Source organism: Myodes glareolus, chromosome 7 (assembly GCF_982192425.1).
Source record: "Myodes glareolus chromosome 7, mMyoGla1.1, whole genome shotgun sequence".
In the NCBI taxonomy this organism is placed as follows: Eukaryota; Metazoa; Chordata; class Mammalia; order Rodentia; family Cricetidae; genus Myodes; species Myodes glareolus.
The window spans coordinates 8,606,975-8,623,571 of NC_142032.1; the positions used below are offsets into that span (position 1 = coordinate 8,606,975).

At 43.0% G+C, this 16,597-nt stretch overlaps 1 protein-coding gene across 2 annotated transcripts in view; it reads right to left on the bottom strand.

Annotated features, from left to right (window-relative positions):
- Add3 (adducin 3) overlaps positions 1 to 16,202 on the bottom strand; it is a 112,429-nt gene extending 96,227 nt beyond the window's left edge. The window contains exon 1 of one of the 2 annotated variants that reach the window (XM_048423205.3): positions 16,024 to 16,202. The gene's annotated coding sequence lies outside the window, so the exon portion shown is untranslated. Of the gene's footprint in view, positions 1 to 13,683; positions 13,956 to 16,023 lie in introns of those variants that run through there. The other variant, XM_048423204.3, reaches the window with a different exon arrangement.
- Positions 16,203 to 16,597: the final 395 nt, after the last annotated feature.

A 16,597-nucleotide genomic window follows, 5' to 3' on the forward strand; every position in this document is an offset into this window, starting at 1 on the left:
AATACAGTCACGACATTGCAGCTCTCACCACTATATAGTTCCAAACCTCATCACTCTAAAGGAAGTCTGGCATGTACCACACTCATTCCTTCACCTTCCTCTGCACCAAATTCGTCTTGTAAGTGGACCCATAGAGCACGTGTCTTTCATTGCCTGCTGCTTCTCTTGCATAGGTTTGTCTGTCTCGCTACTTCATTTTATCTTACGATGAACAGTGTTCCATTTTACACATACACCACTCTATTTTATGACCAATTAGCGTTCTACTGTGGGGATATACTGCCCTTACTTATCTGCTTCTCAATTGTTAGATGTATGCTCCGCTACCACTTTTTGGCTATGATGAGTCATGCTTCTATGAACGCTACTGTACATTTGCTTTTTGTGGAAACACGTTTGTGTTCTTTTGAGTGTATAGCTATCAGAACTATTGGGTCATAATGATAACTGTTCCTATTTTTAACCACGTTAACTGAGAAATAGCCAGGCTACTCCACTTGCAATCACAATTGAGAATAACAATGATTTCTTTGTTTTTAATTTTAATTAAAAGTAAAGTATTTTACTTATAGACAAAAAGATACCCTTGGGTACTAAGTGTCATTAGAAGTTAAGATAAATGTAAAGTTCGGGTAAAGATAAATTAAAGGCCTTGAAAACAGGAAAGCATAATAGCATAAAGATGTATAATAGTATTTCAAGCCTTACTACAGCAAAATTTTTCTTCTGGTCATTAAAGGGATTGAGTATGCATTCTGGTTTTTTGTTTTGTTTTGTTTTTGTTTTTTTCTGAGACAGGGTTTCTTGGTTGGAATAGTCCCGGCTGTCCTGGAACTCAGGACTACAGCTGTCTGTAGACCAGGCTGGCCTCGAACTCACTGAGATTCACCTGCCTCTGCCTCTCAAGTGCTGGGATTAAAGGTGTATGCTACTACCACCCAGTGAGTATGTATTCTAAAAAAAAAAAAAAAAAAAAAAAAAAAAAAAAAAAAAAAAAAAAAAAAGGACGTGGGAACCAAACTTACACTCAGTCTATAGCTAGGCAGGGACCTCCACTCACAGCAGCTTCCAAACTGCTAATGAGTCCTGTCTGTCTGCCAGAATGCTCTCAGATCAGGGTCCTGTTGTCACCCTTCCTCCTTCAAACTTCAGGATCAAGCTTGATTCTTCTCTCTTATTTACACCCCACAAGCTAGTTTTAAATTTTTGTTCGTGCTATCTTTAAAATATACCCAGAATTGTTGTGGGGGAGGGAAGATGGGAGGAGAGAAGGAAGAGGGAACTATAGTTGGTATGTAAAATGAACAAAAAACCCAATCTCACCCCTTCTACCTGATAATTCCTCGCCTAGTTCACTGAATCGGCCTCTTAAGCAGTCTCCCTGCAGCCACACTTGCTTGCTGTGGGCTACTCTCAAAACATAGCCAAATTATCTTTAAAAAATACAAGTCAGCCCAAAGAACTCAGACAACAAAGGGATTCTTAGAGAGACATACATAAATCTACATAGGAAAGAGAAAAAGACAAGGTCTCCTGAGTAAACTGGGAGCGTGGGGGTCACAGGAGAAGGGAGAAGAGGAGAGGGGAGCAAGAGGGGGAGCAGAGAAAGATGTAGAGCGCAACAAAAATAAATAGAAAAAAATGTCAGCCGGGTGGTGGTGGTGCACACCTTTAATCCCAACACTTGGGAGGCAGAGGCAGGCATCTTTGAATTTGAGGCCAGCCTGGTCTACAAAGCAAGTTCCAGGGCAGCCAAGGTTACACAAAAAAAAAACAAAAACCCTGTCTCGAAAAAACAAATAAAACAAAAAACATGTTAGACTGTCATATCTCTGCTCAAAACCATCCCAAGGCTTCCTGTTTCCCCCTTCTCTCATTCTGTTTTGTCCAGGCCTGCTATGTGGATCTGGAGGGCACTGGGCTTGCTCCCTCTGCAATGTTCTTACACACACACACACACACACACACACACACACACACACACACACTATCCTCTGCCTTCACATCTCTGTTCATGTGTCACCTTCTGAGTGAGGGCTTGACCTGGTCATTCTATTTAAACTGACGTTTACCCCACAAAGTTCTGCTTCTCTTCCCTGTTCAACATTTCTCTACAACATGACATATAATGTATTCATCCATTCATTTCTATTTGTTCCCACAAACACAAACCCCATTAGACCAGAAGGGTTTGCTATTGACTAAATCTTCAGCACTTAGAAGAAAGCCAGCACATTACTAACTGCATAATAAATACTTGCTGAATGAATAAAGGAATGACTGGAAGGAAGCATCAAGCTGGTAAAAAAAATGAAAACCTAAACAGGGGCCACAGCAACACGTTAAAGGAAAAACACAAGTAAGCATAATACAATCAGGATGGGAGCTGAAAGCAGCATTTCTGTAAAAACACACCAGTGTTTGTGCAATGTGTTTTGGGAAAAGTTGCTCTCTTGGCTGTCTCATTGTTATTGGAAAGGATCTGCTGCTGCTAAAGACCCTCAGCTCCTGAGAAATTCAGGCTCTCAGAGTAGACAAGCTCCTAAAATGATGATATCCTCAGTTGACACAAAGACATGAAGCCAAGGATTTGCATGGTATCTGCCTTCTATTTGACCCACTTCCATGATCTTCACCCCACAGAGAGGTGTCTCCACTACCTTGCAACCAAAACTACTAACTAGTGAGATCTGTGTTCTTTGCGTTGACAAGCATATCACTTTCAAGAACCTTAGAGGATGTACCACAACCCTTCACATATTTTAACACATAGAACACCAAATATGCCTCCAAAAGTTAAGACTCTTTTTCAAGTAGTAAATTTTAAGTATGACCAAGTCCAAGTGACACAACTGAGACATTCTAGAACAGATAACTTAAACTCTAAAACCAGATGTTATTCTACAAACATTTTTAAATAGCTGTATCTCATGATATCACCAACTCATTCCATCCATGTATCCACCCTCCCTAAGAACAGTAGACACGGACAGAACAGTTCTCTAGTGTTCAACAAGTAAGAGTTAATGAATAGAAATTCTTTTTTAAAAAAAATACATGCCTCTTCCCCAAAGAAACACTGCTTATTCAGTGTTGGGAATAATAAGGATTCCTAAAGTCTTCTGCCAATGCCAACTTTGCTAAGTAATATGACTCTCAGCTGTTTTGTAAGAATGCTCCTCTGAGCTGCTATTTTCATGTAGGGTCTGTGAAAGCACTGCTAATGTCTACGCGATCTTCATTACACCAGCACCACATGACCATATTCAACCACCACCTAGAAAGAAAAGTCCCCAGCACCACTGTGTGTTGTGACCTCCTAACCTTTATACAGAGATTGTAAGGTACAGTTAAAAATAATTTCCATCATGCTACAGGAAAAAGTCATGGACAGGAATCTCTCCCCAGAATCCTTCTGGTGTTTCTAACTAGTAAAATTCTAACTTCCTTTTAGGCCCACTCTTACCCCCTTTCTAAATACTCTATGAAGTTTTCTTTCCTATGAAGTTTGTTTTCTGTGCCTGCCACCCAGCATCTAATACATACTAGTAAGTAACATCTTTTGTACTGTTTCCGTAGCTGCTTTTCCTATTTTTAACAGCAGAAATCAGAATCTCAAGGAGTTATGCTTTTCACAATCTACAGTTTTCCAGCTGCTTATATGGTACAGTGTCAGCCCTTATATACGAAAGGGAAGTCAGCAGCTCTAAAATGGTGACTGAGTTACATACAGCATGACTGTTGCTGAATTACAATGTCAGAAGTTTTAGTTAGGGCTGGAGAAATGGCTCAGTGGTCAAGAAAACTGATCTTGCAGAGGACCCAGGTTCAGTTGCCACATAGGATAGCTCATAACCGCCTGTAACTCCAGCTCCTGAGGATCTGACACCCTCTTCTGGCACCTGTAGACACCACATGGGCATGTACAAATACACACACACACACACACATTTTTTTTTAAAAAAAGAAGCTTTTAGTTCTATCAAAACAATGATCTCCAACTTTCTAAACTAATAAGAATGTCTTCTAAGGGTAAATTATAGAAAATAAACAAAAATAGCACAAAAGAGTAAGCAAGTCATTTGCTTGTTTTTGAGACCAGTCCTATGCAGTATAGTCCTGTCTAGCCAGAACTCTAGATGTAGACCAGGGTCCAACCTGTCACAATTCTGTTTCTGAATCTCAACTTTCCACATCCTGGTTTTACAGGCTTGAGCCACCACTTACACACAATATGAATCTCCTAATTGAATGACTCCATGAATTTAATAAAATATTACTTTATAGATGACATGCAGTGTATCATACTTAATGGTGGGCAAAGTGTACTTCGTATGCATGAGATGTTGAGGTTTCCCTCAGAATCTCAGATTTGCACATAGTTGAATTGTTACTGTGCTGTAGACATGAGCTATCTTGGTCCTACTGCAAGTACAAACACCTAAAAATATTTAGGAGGAAGAAAAATGTGGGGCTGGAGAGATGGCTCAGCATTTAAGAGAGTATATTCTTCTTGAAGACCCCAGGTTCAATTCCCAGTAGCTGCATCAGGCAACTATCTGTATCTGCCTTTAACTCCAGTTCTGGGGGGAGAGGGGATCTGATGCCTCTGGTCTCAGACATCTGGATTTACATAGATTCATACAACTAGAGATTAAAATAAATGATACATAAAATAAAGACAACTAATAAACCCCTAATTTTCTCTTCCTTGCCATAAAATAAGCCCAGCAGAAACCTGTAAAGTAACTCAGCTTCCCTTCGCCAGGAAGTCATATGTTTTAGGCACAGTGGCTAAGGCATGTGAAACAACTTACTTCATGGCTAAATAAACTCTTCATGTTGGCTTAGAGTAAAAGAGCAAAAGGAACAAACAAACAAACAGTACAGAAAAAAACAAACAGAGAATACTTCTAAACCTACTTCATGAATACTTCCTGATTCTAGTGAAAATTCAACTGTTTACCCATCTGTTCACCCTTTTAAAAGAAAATCTTTTCCAGTGAAGACAGAAATATTCTAATCCTGGTTCAAACCTTCTGTGCAGTCGCTACAAGGACATGTGTAAACCTAGGAACACCACAGCATGGCATTTAGGGACAGCTTTGAGTCCCTGAACAACTCCTGGCTGTAATCTTGTATGAAAGCCTTACTAGACTTCAGATAAATGTAATACTTTTAACATGATTCTGGTGGTTGTTAAGGGCTGATAAAAATGGCTCCCTAATTAGTTACATAACGAATATAGAACAATCGAGGGTATTCTTACAGTAACAACTGGTTACATAATGAATACAGAACAATCAAGGGTATTCTCAGTGTGACAATTTCACAGTGGCTGTCAGAGCCCTTCTCATCTGGCCAGGACAGGTTTGCTCCAGGTGGCCCCGCTGACCTATGGCAGCTTTTTCTAACTCTAGCTGTCTCCACTCCTGCTACTAGTTTCAGGAAGACAGGAAAACCAAACCAAACCCAGAAGACAGCTAGGATACCTTAAAAACAAAAAACTAAACAACAACAACAACAAAAATCCTCTTGGAATCGGTGAGTTGACATAAAGAACAAACTTCGTTACTATTTGCTGGGGCCGTCAATAACCAGACCTACTAATAAAAATACCTCAAAAAATAATTTTGTTTACCACCTAGTTTATTAATTTCATGGCTAGACTGTTTTTAATATCGATCCAACAACTTCTTAGGGTTTCTTCTTTCCCATGCATTCCGACAAGTGCTGAGTTAGTTCTTCATTGTGTGTTCAGACCTCCTGCTGGGGAACATAATTAAATTGAAGCAGGCAACAATTCCTCTTAGTACTCAGAGCTTTCCACACTCTCCAAATGAGGCAAGGCCTGGTTTCTCCAGAAACGGCCTGAGTTCTGCAGGAAAGCTCAGGAGCTGCTCAGCTTAGTGCTGGTCATGCAGTAGATGGCACTCTTCTCTTCGGGGTCAAATTAAACAAGCTCCGGGAGGCATGTGCTGTGACATTCAGGTATGACAGATACAAAACAGGGGCTCCTTCTTCAAAGCACTTCACTGATGTAATGTGTTCATCAAAGCAAGGGGCCCAAGCCAGAAACTTTAAAATAGCCTAAGCATGCTTTCCTCGCATGTGTAAAGCCTGGGGTTTGAGTCCCTGCCCTATAAAGAGCCCAGGAAATTGAGATTATTATGTACATCAAATGCAATATACAATCACTAACTTAAGTGACTACTAAGTAATCAGTTTCTCAGAGCCTTTACTATGGCAAGCAAGTACGATTTTCTTATTTGGGCATAAAATGCCCCATCCCTATTGCATTTAGGGATAGTGGCGATAGTATGTATATACATGGCTGGTGACTAGGTCCTTGTCTATGATGCATTTTTCATTAGGGTAACTAATGATTGCAGAGTACTTAGGGAACTATGATTTTATCACTATCAATATTTATTAGGACAAAGAAACACTGATTGAAAATCAGCTTTAGGGGCTAAAGAGATAGCACAGCGGTTAAGAGCACTCACTGCTCTTCCAAAGGACCCAGGTTCAATTCCCAGTGCCCACATGGCAACTCATAATTGTCTCTAACTCCAGTTCCAAGGGATCCAATACTTCACACAGACAAATATGTAGGCAAAACATCAATGCACATAAAATAAAAATAAACCATTAAAAAAAAACAAAACAAAAAACAAAATAAGCCTGGTATCCAACTAAATAGACCAAACATTTTGATACAAAATTGTTACAGATCTAGTTTTGTAAAAATGTTTAAAGCAATGCGAATTTCTCATTCACTGGTGATATTTTACTTTAATAAAGAATGGCTGCTGTGGGACAATGGTCTTTTATCCTGCCACTTGTATTATTTTTAATAAAATGCTGATTGGCCAGAATGTGATGAGAAGGTGCACCATTTTAGCAGCTGGTACCCCCAAAACCAGTCTTATAGCAGCGCTGAATGGCCCACTGATATCTCCCAGTAGGCTGAGAATTATTATAAGTAGGCACCGTGAAAGCAATTTTTTCTCTCTTTTTCTTGTAAAGGTATAGTGAAGAAACAATCCTTTAAATTAATAACTTTGAGAGGTCATCCATTTGGTAACAAATGGCTCAGGGGGCCAGGAAGATGGCTCAGTAGGCAAGGCTCGCATACAAGCATGAGAATCTGAGTTCAATTCCTAGTGCCCACAGGAAAAGTGTGTGTGTGTGTGTGTGTGTGTGTGTGTAGTCCCAGTCCTGAAGATGGAAACAGAAAGATCCTTGGGGGCTCACAGGCTAACTTATTTGGCAAAGCCCATTTAGTTCCTAGTGTGAGACCTTGCCTGCAAACAAACAAGCAAGCAAGGTAGACAGTTCTTGAGGAATGACACCCAAAGTTGACTTCTGGCTTCCATATGCATACACACATATGTGCATATGAACATGTGTGCAAACATGCAGGTATGTGAATACACCCAAAAAACTGCCCCCAACTATTAGATGAAGAGAGAGGCTTTCACACTTTTGGTTTCAGAGATCCTTCTGGGAGATCTAAAAATCAAATCAACTGTGGACATGGAAGAAACTCGTGTCATCTCAGCAGTTATGTAGGAACCAACCTGATAGGAAAAGTTTCCTTTCCCTAGGAGAAAGAATACTGCCCTGACAACGACAGTCATAAGCAAAAGGCAAGCTAGGGGCAAGACACTGCTCTAACGCTTAAGAAAAGAGCCAAGTGTATGGCAGACTAGCAATGGACTGACAGTGTCATGGCCAATCCCTTTCCCTCTCCATCATCAACCTGCCCCAGACCAATGAGCAGCAATGATGTCCCATCCATCAAGCTCTAGTGCCCAATCACAACTCCACTTAAGGTCCCACTATTGCCTTTTCCCAACCACTCCTTGGCTATTACAAGACTGGCCCTGTAGAATCTTTTTTCCATGAGTAATTAGACAGTGAAAATAGAAGAATCATACAGCTAACAGTCGTGGATCTCATTTCTAAAGGATTAAAAGTAGTGTTTTTCAAAGTTCCATGGGGTAAGGAACCCCATGTATATTTCTTTAGACATACCAAGTAAAGCTGTCTTCTCCATCATCTTTCAGCTGTGGCACTCAGTCATCCCATTAGAGCAGAAGTTGAGAATACTGTATGGAAAAAAAAAAACACCATCCTTGCACAGAGTGAGTGGAGCCACTGTGGAAGACTCCACACTAACTCTGATGACCAATTACAGATGTAAACCAAATCCCCAAGGTCAAGGGAACTAACTGCTCCAAGCTGACTGATTTCTATACTGTTGGAATTCCATTCTAATAGCAGGTAATCAGCCACTAGCCTCAAGAGTTGAGCTGAATACGCCTACTCGCAACTGTGAAGCCCTCTGCATTTTTATATAAGGACAGCATTTCTTGGTGTATGGGGAGTAAAATATCACAAAATGAATTTAAAGGAGATGGCTGAAGCAATAATGAGCTCAAGCATATTACTCAGAGTAAGTTCTGTTTGTAATTCAGTGCTTGCCTGATATTTGCCTTTAATGTATCATGTAGGCATTAAAATTACTTTAGAGGCTAAGGAGATCACTCAGTGAAGTGTTTGCCATCAAGTACAAGAACCTGTGCTTGATCCTTTGCACGCATGTAAAAAGCCAGGTGTTAGACCCAGCCAGATGATTCAGTGGGTAAAGGTACCTGCCTTCAAGCCTGACAACCTGAGACTGATTCCTGGAACCCACATGGTGAAGGAGAAAATTAACAACCCAGTTGTCTTCCAACCTCCACATTGTACTCCATGGAACAAACATGACCACACAAGTACATACAAATAAAAAATATGTACAATTTAAAAACACTAAAAAAGAAAAAAGAAAAAGCCAAGAATTGGTATGTGCCTATAATTCCTGTGCTGGCAAGGTAGTGCAAGATTGCTGCCTGGGGCGTGCTAGCCAGCTTAACCTAATGCACAAGCCTCAAGTCCTACACATGAGGAGGCCAGGTAAGCTAGTGCATACCTTCAATGGCAGCAATTAAGAGACAAAGGCAGGCAATCTTTGATTTTAAGGCAAACTTGGTCTACAGAGGGAGTTCTAGCCAGGGATACACAGTGAGATTTGTCTCAAAACAAACAAAACAGAGCAAAAACAAATAAAACAAGGTGGTAGCTTCTGAGAAATGCCAAAGTTGATCTCTAATCTCCACATGCACACATGTGCAGTGCACCCAAATCCTCAGAGCATGTGTGCATACATGCACACACACACACACACACACACAAAACAGGCAAAATAAATTTTATCAACACATAAACATATATGTACACACTTGAGACACTGGTTTTAAGGATATTATGTTACCTCCCTACGTTTCTCAAATATATTTTTTAACCTTCAGTTGGTTACAGGAAATATCAGGTATGTCCATTGCCCCTCAAAACAATAAGTTTTTTACCTGATATTCAAGTTACAGTCTTGCTTGAGGAAGTAACATTCCTAAATGTTAGCCAGTGTGCTTCTTACACACCAGTATCTTCATAACCAGTTTCGGGGAATCTGAAACGCAGATTTCAAAGCTCATTTTCTATCAGTAAGTCTTCACACTTCCAGCTAGGCTTTAACTAAAGCCGACTTTGGAAAAGGTGTGAAAGTATAAGGAAATGATGTGGGTCCTTTAAAGAGGCTCAATTTAGACCCAGCCTCTGTATAAAGCTGTATGCTGAGCCTATTCCGTTTATTTTAGCACGGTTAAGATTCAACTATTAGGCTACCCTTTCAAGACGCAAACTTTCAAGAACTGCCCTTTAAAATCAAAGATTAGGGCTAGAGACAGGACTCAGCTGGTGGAGTGCGTGCCTAATAGGTACAAGCCCTTGGGTATGAATCTCAGCATCAAGTAAAAGTGTGTGTGGTGGCCTGTACCTCTAACCCCAGCACTGCAGAGACAGAGGCAGGAATATCATCCTCAGCTACACAGTGGATTCGAGGCCAGTCAGTGCTACATGAGACTGTGTCTCAAAAAGACTAAGTATGTACACTTTATACTCTCTGTTGATCATGATCATTAGGGACCATCAGGCAATTCTGAAAGCCAGAATCATTCTTCACGGATGAAGAATTCTTCATCTAGGATGCTCTTCACTAAGTGTAAGGCAGTGTCCTAGAAGGAGCAAAGGTGGTTCTTCTTGCTGAGACATTCAACCAAAAGAGTTGACGGAAAAAGAGACTCTAAGTTTCATTATCTGTGCTTACACCAAGGCTTTAGAGTAGGCTAAATAGTATTTTTTTAATATTCAAATGTGCTTCAGCGACGCAATTAAATAAATCTTGAACTTTGAGACTTGTCTAGGTATGAAGACCAACATTCTTTTCTATTTTTGATTTTTCAGGACAGGATGAAGACCAACATTCTTTTAAAACACATGGTGCTACGCCTTTAAACCAGCACTCGGGAGGCAGAGGCAGGCAGATCTCTGTGAGTTCGAGGCCAGCTTGGTCTACAAGAGCTAGTTCCAGGACAGGGTCCAAAGCTACAGAGAAACCCTGTCTCGGAAAACCAAACCAAACCAAAACAAAACAAAACAAAACAAAAAACAAACAAACAAAAAAAAAACCAAAAAAATGGTGCTAGACAATGGTCATGCACACCTTTAATCCCAGCACTCAGGAGGCAGAGGCAGGTGGATCTCTGTAAGTTAGAGGTCAGACTGGTCTATAAGAGCTAGTTCCAGGACAGGCTACACAGAAAAACCCTGCCTCTAAAAGAACAAAAACAAAAAACAAAAACAAAACAAACAAAAACAACAACAAAAGAATCAAAAAACCAACCAACCAACAAAAAAACCACATAAACTGCAAACCTCTATTGCTTAATATTTTTTTAATTGTTGGTACTCAGTAAACATTTACTGAATAAAAACGAAGCAAATACATTAATTTTACTTGAAAATAATAGAGTCCCAAGTACACACACACACACACAGAGAGAGAGAGAGAGAGAGAGAGAGAGAGAGAGAGAGAGAGAGAGAACCCATATAATTTACCATCTCTAAATGAAATAATTACAGCATATCTTACTTAATTTAGAGGAATACATTCCAAGACCCTAGTAAAAATCTGAAATCACAGGTATATGTATTCTATGGTTATTTTTAGATAAAGTTTTATATATAAATTAGATACAACAGGAATAACAATAACTAATATACTGTACTGTTATAGTAATTAAAACTTTTGTTTATGAATGATTGTTCATTTCTGAAATTTTCCATTTAATATTTTAAAACTATATTTGACTAACAGTCACTGAAATTCTGGAAAGCAAAACTGCAGATAACTGAGAACTCTTCTATATGCATCTAGCAGATAACAAACCTTCTTCCAAATCACAGTCAGGGTGAGTATTCTAACGTGTGTACTTCAGAGAAGATTTAGTACAGGCAAACATTACAGTAAATCTCAAACTGTCTTGGCTTTCAGCCAAGGGAATTAAACCAATGACAAAACCCAAAGACCTCTAACAATCCCAACTATAAATACTTGGTATGGACCCTGAGTTCAGACCATAGCACATTAATGTAAGAAACATGAAATAAAGTATCAAAGTGCTTGCTCATTTAGAATCTCAGTTGCAGGATTCAGTCTGTGATTCAGCAACTGTCAAATTGGATTTGACTAGTTTCACTTAAGCTTACATTAAAAGGAAAGACAGCACTGTTGGTTAGACATGTTAAGATTTCCTATTCTACATGGCTAATTTCCCCAAAGGAATGTAAAGTAGTGCTAACTATTAATTATAGCAAAAAGTGTTCAAGGTGAGAAACAGATCAGTAACTTGTGCATGTCTTTTGAACAGTCTACACTTACTCTACCTAAGGATTTCTTTTAGCATTTTCCCCTAACTTTATGCTGCATGAAGTTATCAGCAAGGGGCAGGCATATCAGCTCTCTTTAATAATTCCAAGCACAGCTTGGGTATCTCCTAATTTACAATTAATCTGTTTGATATATCAATCACAATGGTGAAGCAAACTATAAAAACTGTTGCACATCCTTGAGCAAAACTCACATTCATTCCAGAAAAATATTATTGATAAAAAGGTAAGGAGTAAAGTACAATTTAATTTCTCATTCATCTTTAATCACTGACTAAATTTTACATTCTGTATATACCCTCTTATCATGCAAAATAAATATTTTCAGAGGTCATGTGATCATCTATATCATATGCCAAAACTTTACCAAACATTTCCTGGTATCATACATGCAAAAAGCTGCACTGTATTAAAGTCTCATAACCAAGTACCCAAAGAACTCCTTAAATTATGTTTAACATTCTAAGTAGATAATAAATTGCTGGGTTTTTTTTCTTAGCAACTATTGCCAACACGCCAACAGTCCTGGCCAATTTTAAGTTAGCAGAAGTTGAACTCTATCTTTAAGGAGGTGGAAGAACTGTAGAAAAGTGGCACATTACTCCTCAGTACAGTTAATCTGATCAACTTTAGGAAAAACTGAGTTATCATGCAAGTAAGGACAACGCAAATGAGATTTAGCTATAAAATCTTTCCAGAAGTGTTCGAAAAGAAACAATTCTACCAAAGCGTCAGCCCTGTACCTTAAATACACAGGTCAGGTAATGTCATTTCAAAAAGAGACATTACCCTGTCCTCTCCCTAGAATCTCCTAAGACCCACATCAGTACATTTTCAGCACGCTACAGATGCGAGTCCATTCCAAGAAAAGGCAACCTCATTGCTCACTATAAATTTTCATCATTCATCATAAAGAGCTCACACATGTTAAGGTAGTTCATCCCAAGCCTGAGTCTTATCGATTCCTTCACGAGCCTTGCTCCTAATCCTAGCCCAAAGCCTCTTGGCTGAGTTAAATCCCACACCACTCCAGCAAAGTCAATTCCAAGAGCACATGTGCCAAGGATCTTTAGTGGTTTTGCTTACACTCCCAGTTTAAACGGGCACCTACTTGCAATTAAATCTCTGCAACAAAAAAGTTCACCTGAGGCCATTCTTACCATTTTAATAGAGGCCTGGTTTATACTACCTGTCGTGGCCTTGCCTCAACTATTACATACTTCCAAAGAGGTTGGAAGTGCCCCAAACAGCAGGAAACCAAACCTGCTGCCAGCTCGGCTGTCACACCACAAAGAATACGTAACATGTATGCTTGAAGGGGTAAAGCGTGAGTGTATGCGAGCATGTGTGTGTGCGCGAGCGTGTGTATGAGCGAGCGTGTGTGTGTGTGTGTGTGCGTGCGTGTGCCTACTATGTGTGCTGGGGAGGGTCGCTCTGATTAAAGTGTTTGAACAATTTCAACTTGTGACGGAAGTTTCTTGAACCAGGAGGAAAAAAAAAAAACCAACAAACCAACACCGTCTCTTTCCACCTTCATCAAGCGCGTGAACCTCCCACCGTCCTCGCGCGTACCTTCGGGGTCAGCAAGGCTTCGGAAGGCAGAACAGGCTTTTACAACCCCACGCCCTCGCGTGGGGGAAGCTGAGGGTCACCGGGGAGAATCGCGGCCCACGCTGCGGACCCCGAGACCCGACCTCGCTTGCACCGCAGCACTCGGACCCCTCGCCCCCACGTCTGCGCCCCTGGGCTCGCGCGGGGCTCGCCTTCCCGCCCCAGACACGGTAGCAAGAAGTCCCCTCGCGTGGCAAGCGCGGCGGGACCTCCGAACCCCAGCTCCAGCAGTATTACCTCGCAGCGCAGCCGGCTTTGTGCCCCCACCGGTCTGCAGCGGCCGCCGGGTCAACCGCAGCCTCCTCCTAAGCGTCGCTCAGCTCCCGAGGAGAGGGCCGGGAAGGGAGGGGGCGTGGAGAGGGACCTGGACGCCGTTCCCCCGGACGCAGGAAGCGGCGACACCTGGTCGCCGGCGCGTCTACTTCTCAGTGTTTCAAAACAGATCATTTAAACCCTTTCCTCTCCCTCCCGCCCCTCACCCGGGCGACCGTTACCGGCGGGCGCCTCACGCTCTGGCGGGACTAGCCGAACTACCCCCGAACGTCCTCGGTCCCGCCCCCTCGGGCCCCGCCTCCACAGGGCCTGTGACTCCGCCCCCTAGAGACTCGGTTCTCTTAGCCCTTTAGCGCCCCAAAGGCCCGGTCCCACAGGTCCGAGCGCCTTGGCCCCGCCTGCTGTAGGCCACGCCCAAGCGCCACAGTTTTTCACACTCCGCCCCCTACAGTTTTGACCCTAATAGCACGCCACTTCCACGCCCCGCCCCACAGGGGGATCCGAAAGCCCTAGCCCCGCCTCTTATAGGCCACGCCCCCAGAGCCCTTCACTCCGCCCCGTGCGGGCTCGGCCCTCGAACCTTACGAGCGTGCCCTTGGCTCCGCCCTTCTTTCTTCCGCTCCGCCCCCGAGCGTTCGGGCGCCGCTTCCAGGAGGCCACGCCCACAACAAGCTCTCGCGCTCCCAGGCCACGCCCCCGGTGCCCCTTGCGATCCCTGGCCCCGCCCCTCGAGGCCCCCTTAGGGCTGCGAGCTCAGGGTCGTGCAGTGGGGGAGACTGCGCGCTCCGCAGGCCAAGGGCCTACTGCGGGGCGGCTGCCTGGCGCCTCTGCAAGGTCTTCCTGCCTCGGTGCATCTCCGATCCGCTGCTGGAGAGGGAAACGACCCCGACAGAAACCCGACTGAAAGCGGGAGGGTTACGCCTCGGAAACATCTGCCTCCCCCAGTCCGAACATGCTTCCCCCACCCAATGAGGCTGAGCCTCGGCTTTCAGATTGAGCCTTTGACGCCCACAGAGGCTGCTGGGCTTGGCCGGGGCGGCACTACACGGTTGGACCTCCGCATGTCCCCCGCAGGAAGGGCCTTGATTTTCTCCTCAGCACACTGGCGTCTGGGGGAGTCTCCTGCCCCCACTCAGTTCCACAGAGGGACAGGGCAAGGGCTCTTAATTCATTTGGAGCAGCCCAAAGTCTGCACTCCTCCTTTGGCCTCTTGCCTCTTAAACCTTCTGAGAGCTGACCTCTTGGGAGATGAGAAGTCTAGGCTCGGCCATGAGGCCAGGCAAACTTTGAAACACTCATTTGCAGAGCTGGGGATCCCTCCACAGGTGACACTGGGCTGCCACCCCCGCCTCCCAGACGTCTTTCTCACTCCAACCAATTCTCGAAATAGCCCTCCAGGCACACACTCTCCTCCGCCACCCACGACTTGCACACTCCTCCTGCACACATGCCCTCCACTGCACGAATTCAGCCTCAAGCACACTCCTCCCAGCGCCATTCGAGTGATTCCTGGTCCCTAGGGTTAACCCCGCCCCAACACACAGCAAACTTCATTCTCCACCCTTATCTCCTGTCCTTTTCAAGGCACTGGCGACAGGCCACTTCATTTCCTTCCTCATCTGCAGACTCTCTTCCCCCTCAAATACTTCACGTCAGCCCCCTCATCTTCATCCCCTCTTCCTCTAAAAATGTGCTAATTAAAATGTAGTTTCCTCTGCCCACATATGAAGTGTGGCAAACGAATCCCATTCTTGGCATACACTGCAATTCATTTATCCTCCTTTTCTCTCTCCACTGGACTAAAGCTATAGAAATTTTAGTCTGCCAGAATCACCCATTTTCTTTCCAAAAAAGAAAGAAAGAAAGAAAGATCCCTTACCATGCCTTATTAATTTTAAGTGCTCCTCAACCATCGTGGGGGAAGTCTTGCTAAGGCTCAAGGAGAAAACGATATTTAGGAAACGCTCAGCCTGTCATTTTATTTGCCGTTTAAAAATATCTGCAGTGTTTGAGAGAGATTGGGAGTGGCTGTGTTTTCTTCATTTAAAAAGAAAAAAAATGCTTTGCCTGAATCAAGGTTAGCCTTTCTATACATAGTCCCCCCAAAAGTACTGTGTAGGAGCATATATCATGTAATAATCTCCACCACACAGGACGTGTGCCAGACAGAACTGTAGACCCCAGCCCACCTCCAAAGGACGACAGATCCACACAACGTTTTAAGCATGGCTGGTGAAGAGCGCATTCCACGACCATTCCCTTTTCCCACGGCTCCTGAACAAAATGGCTAAGAGATGTGCTTACCTGCAGACGATCCACAGCCCTTTTCGGTGCAGGCAAGCCGACGTGTGTCTGTCTTCCCTGGCTAGGTGTGGATTCTGCAGTGCTACACGGGATCCCACTGCAGCCGCGGAGCAGCGGCGGCGGCGGCTGCTTCTCCCAATGCTGAGTAGTAAAGTGTGTGACTTAGAGACTCCACGGTTGCCGTGAGGCGCTTGCTTAGAAGAGAGGAGGCGGAATCTTTCTTAAAGGAATGGGTTTGGTTTTCCTCTCCACTGTTGCTTCATCAGATGAAAAAAAAAAAAAGGTGGAATCGGAGTTTTTTTTTTTTTCCTTTTCTTTTCTTTTTTTTTTTTTTAGACTGAGCAAAGCAATACAGCCGTGGGAGGTCAAGGTTAAAATTAACCAAGAGAAGGGAGCGACAAGAGTGAGCAATGGGAACTGCTAGAAGCACAAATTTTAAAGAGTCCTCTCATCTTCAATATTGAGGTTAATTGCCAAAATAAAGTTGTGTGCCTTGAAATGGGTCAACTTCTTGTGCTAATATTTAATTTCCGACCACTGTACTAAACAACCAGAGAGAGGCTATGTAGTATTT